At 39.9% G+C, this 14,158-nt stretch overlaps 1 protein-coding gene across 8 annotated transcripts in view; it reads left to right on the top strand.

Annotated features, from left to right (window-relative positions):
* LRRC9 (leucine rich repeat containing 9) overlaps positions 1-14,158 on the top strand; it is a 147,632-nt gene that overhangs the window by 119,220 nt on the left and 14,254 nt on the right. The window lies entirely within an intron of this gene.

Here is a 14,158-nt window from a genome sequence, read left to right as displayed (position 1 = left end):
GCTGGTTATTTTGCTCGTTAGTTGATGCCATTTCTTCCTAGCATTGATGGTCTTTACAATTTGGCATTTTTTTTGCAGTAGCTGGTACTGGTTGTTCCTTTCCATGTTTAGTGCTTCCTTCAGGAGCTCTTGTAAGGCAGGCCTGGTGGTGACAAAATCTCTAAGCATTTGCTTGTCTGTAAAGGATTTTATTTCTCCTTCACTTATGAAGCTTAGTTTGGCTGGATATGAAATTCTGGGTTGAAAATTATTTTCTTTAAGAATGTTGACTATTGGCCCCCACTCTCTTCTGGCTCGTAGAGTTTCTGCCAAGAGATCCACTTTTAATCTGATGGGCTTCCCTTTGTGGGTAACCTGACCTTTCTCTTGGCTGCCCTTAACATTTTTTCCTTCATTTCAACTTCGGTGAATCTGGCAATTATGTGTCTTGGAGTTGCTCTTCTTGAGAAGTGTGTTTGTGGCATTCTCTGTATTTCCTGAATTTGAATGTTGGCCTGCCTCGCTAGGTTGGGGAAGTTCTCCTGGATAATATCCTGAAGGGTGTTTTCCAACTTGGTTCCATTCTCCCTGTCACTTTCAGGTACACCAATTGGACGTAGATTTGGTCTTTTCACATAGTCCCATATTTTTTGGAGGCTTTGTTCGTTTCTTTTTACTCTTTTTTCTCTAAACTTCTCTTCTTGCTTCATTTCATACATTTGATCTTCAATCACTGATACCCTTTCTTCCATTTGATCAAATTGGCTATTGAAGCTTGTGCATGTGTCACATAGTTCTCATGCCATGGTTTTCAGCTCCATTAGGTATTTTAAGGACTTCTCTACACTGTTTATTCTAGTTAGCCATTCATCTGATCTTTTTTCAAGGTTTTTAGCTTATTTGTGATGGCTTCGAACATCCTCCTTTAGCTCGGAGAAGTTTGTTATTACCAATCGTCTGAAGCATTCTTCTCTCAACTCATCAAAGTCATTCTCCTTCCAGCTTTGTTCCATTGCTGGCGAGGAGCTGCATTCCTTTGGAGGAGAAGAGGCACTCTGATTTTTAGAATTTTCAGGTTTTCTGCTCTGGTTTCTCCCCATCTTTGTGGTTTTATGTACCTTTGGTCTTTGATGATGGTGATGTACAGATGGGGTTTTGGTGTGGATGTCCTTTCTGTTTGTTAGTTTTCCTTCTAACAGTCAGGACCCTCAGCTTCAGGTCTGTTGGAGTTTGCTGGAGTTCCACTCCAGATCCTGTTTGCCTGGGTATCACCAGTGGAGGCTGCAGAACAGCAAATATTGCAGAACGGAAAATGTTGCTGCCTGATCTTTCCTTTGGAGGAATGATCATACAGCTTCAGAGGGGCACCCAGCTGTAATAGGTGTCAGTCAGCCCCTACTGGGATGTGCCTGCCAGTTAGGCTACTCAGGGGTCAGGGACCCACTTGAAGGGGCAGTCTGTCCGTTCTCAGATCTCAAATTCCATGCTGGGAGAAGCACTACTCTATTCATAGCTGTCAGACAGGGACATTTAATTCTGCAGAAGTTTCTGCTGCCTTTTTGTTCAGCTATGCCCTGCCTCCAGAGGTGGAGTCTACAGAGGCTTCCTTGAGCTGTGGTGGGCTCCACTGAGTTCGAGCTTCCTGGCTGCTTTGTTTACCTACTCAAGCCTCAGCAATGGTGGACGCCCCTCCACCAGCCTCGCTCCTGCCTCGCAGTATGATCTTAGACTGCTGTGCTAGCAGTCAACAAGGCTCCATGGGTGTGGCACCCTCCAAGCCAGGTATGGGATATAATCTCCTGGTGTGCCGTTTGCTAATACCATTGGAAAAGCATAGTATTAGGCTGGGAGTGTCCCAATTTTCCAGGTACCACCTGTCATGGCTTCCCTTGGCTAGGAAAGTGAATTCCCCAACCCCTTGCACTTCCCAGGTGAGGCGATGTCCCACCCTGCTTTGGCTCACACTCCATGGGCTGCACCCTTTGTCTGACAAGCCCCAGTGAGATTAACCCAGTACCTCAGCTGGAAATGCAGAAATCACCCATCTTCTTCTGTGTTGCTCACACTGGGAGCTGTAGACTATAGCTGTTTCTATTCAGCCATCTTGGAACCTCCCACATATTGTCATTTTAACAATATTATTTATGCCAATCCATGAGCATAGAATATATTTCCTTTTTTCTGTGTGTCCGCTTCTACTTCTTTCATCAGAGGTTTACAGTTTTCCTTGCATAGATCTTTCACTTCTTTGGTTAGACTGATTCCTAGGTATTTTATACTTTTCGTAGCTATTGTAACAGGATTGCTTTCTTGATTTCATTTTCAGATTGTTTGCTGTTGACATATATAAATCCTTTTGATTTTTGCATGTTGGCTTTGTATTCTGCAACTCAACTGAATTCATTTATTAGCTCTTAACAGTTTTTTGGGGAACCTTTGGGCTTTTCTAAGTATAGGATCACACTGTCTGCAAACAAGGCTTATTTTACTTTTTCAGTTTGGATGCCCTTTATTTCTTTCTCTTGTCTAATTGCTCCGGACAGTACTTCCAGTATTATATTGAAAAAAAGCAGTAAAAGTGGGCATTCTTGTCTTGTTCCAGTCTTTAGAGCAAAGGCTTTCAATTTTTCCCCATTCATTATGCTGCTAGTCATGGGTTTTTCATAGATGGCCTTTATTATCTTGAGATATGTTCCTTCTATACCCATTTTGATGAGTTTTCATTATGGATATTGAATTTTATCAAATGCCTTTTCGGCATCTATTTAAATAATCATATGGCTTTTGTTCTTGATTCTGTTAATATGGTATAACATGTTTATTGATCTGCATATGTTGAGCCATCCTTGCATCCCTGAATTGAATCCCACTTGATAATGGTGAATGATCTTTTTAATGTGTTGTTACATTTAGTTTGTTAGTATTTTGTTGAAGATTTTTGCATTTCTGTTCATCAATTATATTAGCCTGTAGTTTTCTTTTCTTTTCTTTTCTTTTTTTTTTTCCACCTTGACTTGTTTTGGTATCAGGGTAATAATGCTGGCCTTGTAGAATGAGTTTGGAAGTATTCCTTCCTCTTCAATTTTTTAAAAGGGTTTAAGTAGTTGGTATTAGTTCTTTCTTAATGTTTGGTAGAATTCATCAGTGAATTCATCATCCAGACAGATCATCCAGACAGAACGTCAATAAAGAAACAGTAAAGTTAAACTATACACTAGATCTAACAGGCCTGACATTTATAAACATTTCACCCAACTGCTTCAGAATACACATTCTTTTCAACAGCACATGGAACATTTTCCATAATAGACCATATCTGAGGCTATAAAACATGTTTGTAGAAATTCTGAAAAGCAAATAATATCAAGTATCTTCTTGGATCACAATGGAATAAAACTAGAAATCAATAACAAGAGGAACCTTGGAAAATACACAAACATATGGAAATTAAACAATATGATCCTGAAGGACCAGTGGGTCAATGAAGAAGAGAATTAAAAATTTTATTGAAACAAATGAAAATGGAAATAAAACATACCAAAATATATGGGATTATGGCAAAAGCAGTACCAACAGGAAAGTTTATTGCAATAAATGCCTATATCAAAAAAGTTGAAAGGCTTCAAAAATAAACACCCTAATGGTGTGCCTTACACAACAAGAAATGCGAGAACAAGCCAAGCCCTAAATTAGTAGAAGGAAAGAAATAATAAATATCAGAGCAGAAATAAATGAAATTCAGGCTAAAAAACAGAAGATCAACAAAACAAAAAGTTGTTTTTTCAAAATATAAACAAAATTGACAAACCTTTAGCTAGACTAAGAAAAAGAGAAGACCTAAACAAATAAAATCAAAAATGAAAAAGAAGATGTAATAACTGAGACCTCAAATACAAAGAATTATTGAGAGTATTATGAACTATACTCTAATAAACTGGAAAACCTAGAAGACATGGATAATGTCTTCTTGAATGCATACAACCTACAAAGATTGAATCACGAAGAAATAGAGAACCTCAACAAACCCAATAACAAGTAATGAAATAGAGGCTGTGAAATAGTCTCCCATAAAAGAAAAGCCCAGTCCTTTGCCCACTTTTTAATAAAGTTGTTTGCTTTTTTCTTGTAAATTTGTTTAAGTTCCTTGTAGACTCTGGATATCAGACCTTGGTCAGATGGATAGATTGCAGAAATTTTCTCCCATTCTGTAGGTTGTCTGTGCACTCTGGTGATAGTTTCTTTTGCCATGTAGAAGCTCCTTAGTTTAATTAGACCCCATTTGCCAATTTTTGCTTTTGTTGCAATTGCTTTTGGCATATTTGTCACAAAACCATTGCCTGTGCCTATGTCCTGAATGTTATGGCCTAGATTATCTTCCAGGGTTTTTATAGTTTTGGATTTTATATTGAAGTTTTTAATCCATCTTGTCTTAACTTTTGTATAAGGTGTAAGGAAGGCATCCAGTGTCCATTTTCTGCATATGAGATAGCCAGTTCTCCAAGCACCATTTATTAAATAGGGAATCCTTTCCCCATTGCTTGCTTTCGTTGGGTTTGTCAAAGATCAGATGGTTGTAGGTGTGCAGTCTTATTTCTGAGTTCTCTATTCTGTTCCATTGGTCTGTGTGCCTGTTTTGTACCATACCATGCTGTTTAGGTTAGTGTAGCCTTGTGGTATAGTTTGAAGTCAAGTAGCATGATGCCTCCAGCTTTGTTCTTTTTCCTTAGGATTGTCTTAATTATTTGGGCTTTTTTAAAAAAATAGTTTCCTCTAATTCTGTGAAGAATGTCAATGGCAGTTTAACAGGAAGAACACTGAATCTATAAATTACTTTTGGTGATATGGCCATTTTCATGATATTGATTCTTCCTATCCATGAGCATGCAATATTTTTCCATTTGTTTGTGTCCTCTCTGATTTCCCCGAGCAGTGGTTTGTAGCTCTCCTTGAAGAGGTCCTTCATATTCCTTGTTAGCTGTATTTCTAGGTACTTTATTCTTTTTGAAACAATTGTGATTGGGAGTTCCATTCATGATTTGGCTCTCTGCTTGCCTGCTGTTGGTGTATAAGAATGCTAGCTTTTTTGCACATTGATTTTATATCCCAAGACTTTGCTGAAGTTGCTTATCAACTTAAGAAGGTTTCGGGCTGAGATTATCAGGTTTTTCTAGATACAGGATCATGTCATCTGCTAACAAAGATAGTTGGAATTCCTCTCTTCCTATTTGGATACCATTTATTTCTTTCTTTTGCCTGATTGCCCTGGCCAGAACTTCCAATACTATGTTGAATAGGTGTGGTGAGAGACTGAAGGAGGATAGAGACATGATAACTTGTCTTGTGTCAGTTTTCAAGGGAAATGCTTCCAGCTTTTACCCATTCAGTATGATATTGGCTGGGAGAATATAATAGATGGCTCTTATTATTTTGAGGTATATTCCTTCAATAACTAGTTTATTGAGAATTTTTAACATGAAGGGATGCTGAATTTTATCAAAGGCCTGTCCTACATCTATTGAAATAATTATGTGATTTTTGTCTTTAGTTATTTGCATGTGATCAGCCACATTTATTGATTTGCATGTGTTGAACCAACCTTGAATCACAGGGATGAAGCCAACTTGATCATGATGGATAAGCCTTTTGATGTGCTGCTGGATTTGGTTTGCCAGCATTTTATTGAGGATTTTTGCATCAACAATCATCAGAGATACTGGCCTGAAGTTTTTTTGTTGTTGTTGTATCTCTGCCAGATTTTGGTATCAGGATGATGCTGGCCTCATAAAACGAGTTAGGGAGGAGACCCTCCTTTTCTATTTTTTTGGAATAATTTCAGTAGAAATGGTACCAGTTGTTCTTTGTACCTCTGGAAATAAGCTGTAAAGTTGTCTGCTCCTGGACTTTTTTTGGTTGTTAGGCTATCAATTACTGTCTCAATTTCAGGACTCACTATTGGCCTATTCAGGGATTCAATTTCTTCCTGGTTCAGTCTTGGGAGGGTGTACATATCCGGGAATTTATCCATTTCTTCTAGATTTTCTAGTTCGTGTGCACAGAGGTGTTTATAGTATTCTCTGATGGTTGTGGGGTCAGTGGTGATATTCCCCTTATAATTTCAGATTGTGTTTATTTGATTCTTCTGTCTTTTCTTCTTTACTAGTCTAGTTAGCAGTCTATTTTATTAATTTTTTCAAAAAAACACCACCTGGATTTCTTGATTTTTTTAAGGGATTTTCATGTCTCTTTCCTCCTTCAGTTCTGCTCTGATCTCAGTTATTTATTGTCTTCTGCTAGCTTTGGGGTCTGTTTGCTCTTGGTTTCTAGTTCTTTTGGTTGTGACATTGGGTTGTTAACTTGAGATCTTTCTAACTTTTCGATGTGGGCATTTAGTGCTATAAATTCCCCTCTTAACACTGCTTTATCTGCCCCCAGGGATTCTGATACATTTCAAATAACTTCTTGATTTCTGCCTTAATTTTATTATTTACCCAGCAGTCATTCAGGAGCAAGTTGCTCAATTTCCATGTAGTTGTGTGGTTTTGAGTGAATTTCTTAATCTTAAATTCTAATTTGATTGTATTGTGATTTGAGAGACTGTTATTATTTCAGTCCTTTTGCATTTGCTGAGTAGTGTTTGACTTCCAATTATGTGATTAATTTTTGAGTAAGTGCCATGAGGCAATGAGAATGTATATTTTGTTGTTGGGGGCTGAAGAGTTCTGTAGGTATCTATCAGATCCACTTAATCCAGAGCTGAGTTCAGGTCCTGAATATTTTTTTTAATTTTCTGTCTCAGTGATCAGTCTAAAACTGTCAGTGGAGTGTTAAAATCTCCCACTATTATTGTGTGGGAGTCTAAGTCTCTTTATAGGTCTCTAAGAACTGCTATGAATCTGGGTGCTCCTGTATTGTATGACTATATATTTAGGATAGTTAGCTCTTCTTGTTGAATTGAACCCTTTACCATTATGTAATGCTTTTCTTTGTCGTTTTTTTATCTTTGTTCTGTTAAAGTCTGTTTTGTCAGAAGCTAGGATTGTGACACCTGCTTTTTTCTGTTTTCCATATGCTTGGTAAATTATCCTTCATTCCTTTGTTTTGAGCCTATGTGTGTATTTGCATGTGAGATGGATCTCTTAAAGACAGCATACCAATGGGTCTTGGTTCTTTATCCAGCTTGCCATTCTGTGTCTTTTAATTGGGACATCTAGACCATTTATGTCTAAGGTTAGTATTGTTATGTGTGAATTTGATTCTATCATCATGCTGCTGGCTGGTTATTTTGCAGACTTGTTTATGTGGTTACTTCATAGTGCCACTGGTCTGTGTACTTCAGTGTGTTTTTGGAGTAGCTGATAATGGTTTTTCCTTTCCATATTTAGTGCTTTCTTCAGGAGCTCTTGCAAGGCAGGCCTGGTGGTGACAGTTCCCTCTGCATTTGCTTGTCTGCAAAGGATCTCATTTCTCCTTTGCTTATGAAACTTAGTTTGGCCAGATATGAAATTCTAGGTTGGAAATTCTTTTATTTAAGAATGTTGAAGATTGGCCCCCAATCTCTTCTGGTCTGTAGGATTTCTGTTGAAAGGTATGCTGTTAGTCTGATGGGCTTCCCTTTGTAGGTGACCTTGTCTTTTTCTCTGGCTGCTCTTAACATTTTTTCTTTCATTTTGACCTTGGAGAATCTGATGATTATGTGTCTTGGGGTTAATCTTTTCATGGAGTATCTTACTGGGGTTCTCTGAATTTCCTAAATTTGAATGTTAGCCTGTCTTGCTAGGTTGGGGAAGTTCTCCTAGATAATATCCTGAAGTATATTTTCTAACTTGGTTCCAGTCTCCCTATCTCCTTCAGATACCCCAGTCAGTCATAGGTTCAATCTTTTTATATAATCCCATATTTCTGGGAGGTTTTGTTCATGCCTTTTTATTCTTTTCTCTCTAATCTTTTCTGTCATTTTATTTTATTTTATTCGAGACAGAGTCTCACTCTGTCACCTAGGCTGGAGTGCAGTGGCACAATCTTGGCTCACTGCAACCTCCACCTCCTGGGTTCAAGTGATTCTCCTGCCTCAGCCTCCTGAGTAGCTGGGATTACAGGCAAAACCACCATACCCAGCTAATTTTTGTATTTTTAGTAGAGACAGGTTTCACCATGTTGGCCAGGCTGGTCTCGAACTCCTGACCTCAGGTGATCCACCCTCCTTGGCCTCCCAAAGTGCTGAGATTACAGGCATAAGCCACCATGCCTGGCCCTGTCTTATTTCAGAAAGATAGTTCTCAAGCTCTGAGATCCTTTCACTGCCTGGTCTATTCTGCTATTGATACTTGTGATTGCATTGTAAAGTTCTCATGTTGTGTTTTTCAGCTCTATCAGGTCAGTTACGTTTCTCTCTAAACTGACTATTCTGATTATCAGCTCCTGTATTGTTTTATTATGTTTCTTAGCTTCTTTGCATTGGGTTACAACATGCTCCTTTAGCTCAGCGAAGTTCGTTATTACCTTCTGAAGCCTACTTCTATCAATTCAGCCATCTCAGCCTCTGCCCAGTTCTGTGCCCTTGCTGGTTATTTAGTGTTGTGATCATTTGTAGGAGAAGAGGCACTTTGGCTTTTTGTGTTTTCAATGTTTTTGCGTTGAGTTTTTTCTCTTTTCTAGGGGCTTATCTACTTTGATCTTTGAGACTGCTGACCTTTGAGTGGGGCTTTTGTGGGGTCATTTTTGTTGATGTTGTTGTCTGTTTGTTCTTAACAATCAGGCCACTAATTATTAGGAACCATAAGGCTGCTGCAGTTTGTTGGGGGTGCACTCCAGACCCTAATTGCCTCCATTTTTCCCATGCCTGGAGGTATATCCAGTGAAGGCTGCAAAACAGCAAAGATGGCAACCTGCTCCTTCCTCTGTAAGCTCCATCCCAGGGTGGTACTGACCTGTTGCTGGCCCAAACACACCTGTAGGAGGTGTCTGGAGAACCCTGTTGGGACGTCTCACCCAGTCAGGAGGAACAGGATCAGGGACACACTTACAGGAATAGTCTGGCTGCTTTTGGTACAGCCAGTGTGCTGCATTGGTGAGAGACTCTTCCTTGTCTGGACCTCCTGGACTCTCCAGAGCCAGCAGGCTGGAAAAGCGGAGTCAACCAAACAACAGAGACACTGGCTGCCTCTCTCCACAGGAGCTCCATCCCAAGGAGAGATCAGGGTTCAGTGCTTATATGTAAGCCTGGCTGGAGTGACTCAAGGCCCCCCACAAGGGGGTCCCACCCAGTCAGGAAGAATGGATCAGGGTGCCCCTTAAAGAAGCAGTCTGAGCATCATCTTGCAAAGCAGGTGTGTTGCAGTTGGGGGGAACCCTCCTCGTCCAGACCACCTGGACTCTCCAGAGATGGCGGGCTGGAACGCTGAGTTGACCAAACCACAAAAATGGCCGCCACCCCTTCCCAAGCTGCCTCTGGTTTCAGGCAGACTCACCCTTCACCCAGGAACTGCCTCTGGTTTCAGGCAGACTCAGCCTATTGCCCTTGGCTGGCTGGAATTCTAAGCCAGTGGGTCTTAACTTACGAGGTGCCATGAAACTGAGGCTTGCAGACTGACACTGCTTGGCTCCCTGGATTCAGCCCCCTTCCTAGGGGAATGTACAGACAGATCTGCTGCCTTGCCAGAATCCCAACTCTGGAGTATATAAAACTCCTGGGTCTCTGTGCCTAAGTAGCTACTCTGGCATGACTCCACACTGCTCTGTGTATCAGACCCAAAGCCCTGGAGACATGAGCTCACAAGGGGATCTCCCCATCTGTGGGTTGCAAAGATCCATGGGAGAAGCATGGTTTCCTGGGCATGATGGCACACTCACCGCTTCCCTTGGCTGGGGATGGGGGTTCATTTGGCTCTGTGCCACTCCCATGTAGGCTGTCACCCCACCCTGCTTTTCTTTGTTCTCCATGGATTCAGTTGATTGCCTAGTCAGCCCCAGTGTGAGAACCTGGATATTTCAGTTGAAGGTGCTGAGTTCACTCACTGCTTTCACTCTTCTCTGTGAGTGCTGCAGACCGCAGCTGCTTCTTATCAGCCATCTTGGCCCACATTCAGGTCTTTTTTCTATATCCTTTCCACCATTGTATGCCTTTTAATTGGAACACTGAGATCATTTACAGTCAGTGATATTATTCATATTAAGAACTTACTACTGCCATTTTGTTGCTTGCTTTCGTTGTTTTGTAACTCCTTCCTTTTTTACTGTCTTCCTTTGTGGATAAGTGATTTTCTTCTTTTTTAGTTAAGTGTTTTAATTTGTTGCTTTTATTTTTAATGAATCTGCTATAGGTTTTTGCATTGTGGTTACCATGAGCTTAAAAAAATTATACATATAACAAGTTATTTTAAACAGATGACAACTTATCTGAGAAGATAAATAGGAATGACCGGGTGTGGCGGCTCACACCTGTAATCCCAGAACTTTGGGACGATGAGGCAAGTGGATCTCCTGACATCAGGAGTTCAAGACCACCCTGACCCAACATGAAGAAACCCTGTCTCTACTAAAAATACAAAATTAGCCAGGCATAGTGGCACATGCCTGTAATCCCAGCTACTTGGGAGGCTAAGGCAGAAGAATCACTTGAACCCTGGAGGCAGAGGTTGCAGTGAGCTGAGATCATGCCATTGCACTCCAGCCTGGGCAACAAAGGCAAAACTGTCTCAAAAAACAAAAACAAAAACAAAACAAACAACAAAAAACCTAGAAAAAAAAACCAGAAACAAAGGAAAAAAACACACAAAAATTCTACACAACTCTATTCTCTGGCCCCCTAAATTTTAACTTTCTTTCAATTTACATGTTTTCATTTTGGGATTTTTGTTTTTTGGTTTTTTTTATTTTTATTTTTTTTGAGATGGAGTCTGGCTCTGTCACCCAGGCTGGAGTGCAGTGGTGCGATCTTGGCTTACTGCAACTTCTACCTCCCAGGTTCAAATAATTCTCCTGCTTCAGCCTCCTGAGTATCTAGATTTTGAGGCAATTTTCTATATCTCGTACATGGTCTTCATTCCTTTTCATTCCTTCCCCTGCCCTGCCCCACCCCTGTAAATTTTCAAATAGCAAGTCTTTGAACTCATTGATTCTTTCCTCTGCTTGGTTATTCTGATGTTGAGAGCCTTTAAAGAGGTTTTCAGTTCAGCAAATTTATTTCTTAGTTCTAAGATTTCTATTTGATATTTTTTAATTATTTCAATTCCTTTGTTAAATTTTTCTGATAAATTTCTAAATTGCTTTTCTGAGTTATCTTGGAGACTACTGAATTTTCTTAAAATTACTATTTTGAATTATTGGTCAGAAGCTTGCAAATCACCATCTCTTTAGGGTCAGTCACTGGATTTTTGCTTTAGCCTTTTGGGGAGGTCATGGGTCCCTGTCTACTATTGTTTCTTGTGAGTATACATCTATGTCTTTGCATTGAAATATTAGTTATCTATTCCAGTTTTCTCTGTCCAGCTTGTTTTGCTTTTTATTAAATATATTTGTTTAGCAAATCTTCACTGTTAGGTTGCCGCCTGCCTTTTGGTTCTGGGTGGGGTGGCACTTTAAGGCCAAGTTCACCTCAGCTCTAGTAACTGGTCAGAGCACTGCCTATCTCAAATGAGGGGCATCCCAAAGGGATTATCCTGACAATGTGGGAAGGCTTTTTAGGAGCTTGTGACAGGGGACCAGGGGAATGTACCTCCTGCAGCCACTTTTATTTGGCATCTACTTTGGCCAAGTTACAGAGCAGAGTTTCTGGGCTGGGGATGGTAGTCTTGCCTCCCCTGTTTGTCTCTGCCTATTCTCAGAGGTATTTCTCCCTTCAGGCAGTCATGATGCTACCCACAGGTTAACACAATGACAGGTCTCCTGCTAGGGAGCCCGAGAAGATGGAGAAGATGACTGATCACCTCTATTTTACTTTTTCCAGGGTATAAACCATGAGTTAAGGGCAGATTTTCTACGCAGTTGGTGTCTGGCAGGATTCCGTGGAGGGGTAGCGGGGCAGGAGGCATCATGTATGTGGAAGGCTGGTTCTCCTGCCATCTACTAAGAGTTTTTCCACTTCTCTGTGGCCCCGGGAACTGTCTTATCCTCATTCTTGAGCTCTGGGTTGTTGCTGGTGAAGATCTCAGCACTGTATATTTGTTTTCTGTTTTTTATTGGGGGTGAGAAGCCAGCTTGCCTCTTTGCTACCATTTTGGAACCAAAATCCTCTTGTGAATTTTTGAAATGTTCATCATATTCATGTTTTTGTCACCTTTTTAATACCTAAAATTGTCCGTTTTTCTTTCTCTTTTTTATTGTTGATGAATCCTGCTACAGGCTTGTCTATTGTAATAGTTTATTTAAAGAGCCATATTTTGGCTTCATCAAGTGTGTTATTATTTTGTTTTCTATTTCATTAATTTCCACTCTTTATTATTACCTTCTTTTACTTTGAGTTTGCTTTTCAAAAAAATTATTTTTGGGGGGATGGTGAGACAGGAGGATCTCTTGAGGGCAGGAGTTTGAGACCAGCCTAGACAACATAGCGAGATTTGTCTCCACAAAAAATTTCAAAATTAGCCAGGTGTGGTGGTGTGCAGCTGTAGATCTAGCTACTTGGGAGGTTGAGGTGGGAGAATCACTGGAGTCCAGAAATTCGAGGTTACAGTGAACTGTGACTGTATCACTGCACTTCAGCCTGGGCAACAGGGTGAGACCCTATCTCTTTAAAAGAAAGAAAGAAAGAAAATGAAAGGGAGGCAGGGAGGGAGGGAGGGACGGAAGGAAGGAAGGAAGGAAGGAAGGAAGGAAGGAAGGAAGGAAGGAAGGAAGGAAGGAAGGAAGGAAGGAAGGAAGGAAGGAAGGAAGGAGGAAGGAAGGAAGGAAGGAACGAAGTCAGTCTTAAGTAGGATACCTAGCTCATTAATTTTCAGTTTCTTTTCAGAATCAGTCAATACATTTTAGGTTATAAACTGCTGCTTTAGCAACATCCTAAAAGTTTTGATATGTAATATTTTACTGCTTCTTATTTCTTAAAATCTACTTCCCAAAGCATTTCTTCTTTAACTCATGAGTTACTGAGGGAGACGTGAGTGTCTATATTAATTTCAAATCTATAGAGAATTTCTAGTTATCATTGTCGTTTATTTCTAATGTTATCATAATTTAGTCAGAGAAAACAATGAAAGGAAAACATAAATTTCTTGGTATTTATGAATTTTGCTTTGTGGTCTAGAATCCAATCAAGTTTTTTTTTTTTTTTTTTTTTTTTTTACTCGATTTTATGTATTAGCGATCTTTCTCCATTACTGTATATATAATCTACTATATATTTTTTTTAAGATAGTTTATTCATACTTTCTGGATAGTTTCTTTCTTATTCTGTTTCTTTTTGTTTGCTGCATACTATCTGTGTCAGCAATCCCGAAGATCACTCTCATGATCACAGATTTGCTAGGGGGACTCATGGGACTCAACATATAATTGTACTCATGGCTAAGACTTATTACAGTGACATAATAAGGATACACAGCCAGATGATAAGGGAAGGAGACACAGGGAGATTCTGGAGGAATCCATGGACAGGCTTTCTTATGCTCCTTCTCTTCCACAAGGAGTCACACAGAGCATACTCTTCACACAGTGAGAAAAATGCTGCAACTTGTATGTTATGTTTTTGCCCAAGGTAGTCCATTAGAGACTCAGCATTCAATGATTTTGTTGGGGGATGGTTACACAGGCACCCTTTTCCTATCATGTACCAAAATTCCAGACCCCAGAAAGAAATGAGGTAGAGCATAAATCATATTGTTCGTATTAATAGTCCAGGCACAGTAAACTCCCCTTATCAATTAAGGAATGGTGGGAACACTCACAAAACACCAAATACCTAACACCAGCAACAGCTATCCTTGCAAGCAGACCCTTCTGAAGTTAACAACCTCAAGCCAACTTTGTTATATCCCTCTCAAATTTTTACAGTAGGTTGATACTATGAAGAGATGGATCATATAGTTCAGTAGGTGTGTGTTGAATTAATTAGATAGCGCCCGTGGGAAAATATAAGTTTCAAAATAGTTACTTTTAAGTGAACTTCCCTAATGTAATCCTATTCATGAGTTTGGATTGCCTGTAGTTAGTGAACAATACTGTTACTTTAAAAGGAGGCTGAACCTCT

Source organism: Macaca thibetana, chromosome 7 (genome assembly GCF_024542745.1).
Source record: "Macaca thibetana thibetana isolate TM-01 chromosome 7, ASM2454274v1, whole genome shotgun sequence".
NCBI classification, from domain to species: Eukaryota; Metazoa; Chordata; class Mammalia; order Primates; family Cercopithecidae; genus Macaca; species Macaca thibetana.
The sequence above is the reverse complement of the archived record's forward strand: the minus strand, read 5'-3'. Positions and strand labels throughout refer to the sequence as shown.